This window comes from Littorina saxatilis, linkage group LG12 (assembly GCF_037325665.1).
Source record: "Littorina saxatilis isolate snail1 linkage group LG12, US_GU_Lsax_2.0, whole genome shotgun sequence".
Lineage (NCBI taxonomy): Eukaryota > Metazoa > Mollusca > Gastropoda > Littorinimorpha > Littorinidae > Littorina > Littorina saxatilis.
This window is the reverse complement of record NC_090256.1, coordinates 67,167,773-67,170,341: the sequence shown is the minus strand read 5'-3', so window position 1 is coordinate 67,170,341 and position 2,569 is coordinate 67,167,773.

Here is a 2,569-nt window from a genome sequence, read left to right as displayed (position 1 = left end):
TGTGTGTGTGTGTGAGGAATCAGAGGAAGAATTCGAGCAAGGAATGTACACACACACAGGAAAATTCAACCCATAATTATTAACCATACTGAAATCATAATCAACATCTTGGGAAGGCATCACAGTCGGGTATTATTGTCCCTGTAGCCAAACCGAGTTAACTGAAATTATTTGGCTATCAAGAAGTTGTGGGTTCAGGAGAATAACATACATTGATACAACAATCCCTTATTTCTGGAGCGATGTAGTCCTCAAATCTCAACGCAGTGAGTTGCAAAACAGAAGTCCCAAGAAAGAAAGGACGAACAAAAGCAACATTAACGCATTCAAGCAGAAAACCAGCCACGTAGGCTTACTATTGCAACGCTCCGTCGATAATAAAACGGAAAGTAATACATTTCAAACATTCAAAAACAGTCAAATATATACACAATAGAAGGCATTGCAATACATACACACACACACGATCATACACGTACACACATGAACACACACACATACACACACACATAAACACACACACACACACACACACACACACACACACACACACACACACACACACACACACACACACACACTCACACACCCTCCACCATCCCAAATCACCCCCCGCCAAACCCATCCACCCAACGACCCACCTACCCGTAAAAAACAAACAAGATCAACAAATATACATATAAGCACATTGGATCACCAGAAAGAAATCTTTCTCTCTATCTATCTCTCTCTCACACACACACACATACACATACACAAACGCACACGCACACGCACGAACACGCACGCACACACGCACGCACTCACACACACACTGTGACAAACACACACACACACTCACGCACACACACACACACACACACACACACACTCACACACACACACATGCGCGCGTAAGCAACCCCCCTCCCACACACATACACGCAAACAGAGGGAGGGAGAGGTGGGGGGCAAGTTTGGCAAAGCTTCAAGCACTATACTCACTGAAACAGGATGTCGCAGCAAAGATCGCAAGATAAGTCTGATCACGTGACATCTGACGTCAGAACCCAGATGAAAAGCTGGACCAATGAGAACCTGAAAAGATAAAGACACCCGGGCACCATTGAACAAAAGCGGAAGACCGACATCTCATTGTCATATCCACTAAATCGTCAACAACTTTTTCTCGCCTCTGTAACAATTCTCTTTCGAAGCAGCAGCAACGCAATTAATTGTGTTTTTGTCTCTTTCAGTAAATAATTCAATAAATAAAAAAGTGAAACTTAAGAACAAAAAGTCTTAAACATCCCATGGAGCCGGCAAAGCAAATAACTCGGACAATAACAACAATGAAAGTATTTGGTCGAAGTGTTTACGACAACTACAGGATTTGCCGCCAATCAGCAACACATACCAACCTCAAAATAATCATCATCACATACAGCCCTCTTTGCGGCTGATGCTTCAGTTCCTGACAAGAATCACTTCTTCAGCTTAATTCCCAAAGCAAACCGTGAACAAAACGACTATTACAGTTAACATTTCCTTGAACAACTGTGAAAACTGAACCAAATCAGTGAGCGCCAATTCTGAACAGACGAAGTTTCGATCGATGAAACAAAAAGAAGTCAGAAGCTTTCTATTGCTTTCACACGCCGCTCACAGCAAACGCTTTGTCAAAACCGAAAAGAAAAGTGCGTGATGACTTCTATTAGAACAGTTCCGACTCTATCGCCAAAGAGCGAATCACTTGGCCAGGCAGCGAATGCATGCAATCGAGACTTGGCATCCCAAAAGCACCAGTCGTATTCTCGGCTAGCTTCCCGACTACTTGAAGGCAACAACTTGCAGAGATGTTGCATTGGTCTGGCTGGGATTTGAGCTTGTGCTAAAAGCAGAGTCACCGGAAAATGGCGTGTAAATAGAATTCGTGTTAAGAATACTCTATAGAAATTGCTTTCAAAGAACATAACGACGTAACAGTGATTGAAACTTTGTCAAAATATTAGCGCAAGTCTGGATTCAAATGAAAATGTCAGTTTAGGGAAAAACAAGTCACGTATACAAGCAAAAGTTTACCTAATCACAACGATGCAATGTATAACAAGGAAAACATGACCTTTTTGTGTGCGATACACAATTAGACGCAGAAATACGAGAATATGAGAATGCACCTGATTCAACATCCTCCGTTAAAACAAATCCTCAATATGTCCATGCATTCAACAAGACATTTATTGAAATGATTACCCTCGGTAGAAAAGCTGAAATCAAAGAAATGCATCTATAATAAAATGATGCACAATGGCAGATGCAAAAATAAAGCCACCATCTGGTTCTAGTCAGACAAAATGCATGCTATCGCCTTGAAGTATGAGTCTCTTTTGTACTGAAGACCGGATGGACAATCCCAGGCGGCCATCTCTCTCTTTCGTTTAAGCCAACTGTAATTCTTTTTGACTGGCATTTAGCTCCACATACATTGAGGTTTGACTCTTCTTGAAAATGCCGAAAGTCTCAGGGCTTGAAAAACACGAAGACACGCCATTCTGATAAGCATCGCTCCACGGCTATTGCCAGTTGTCTC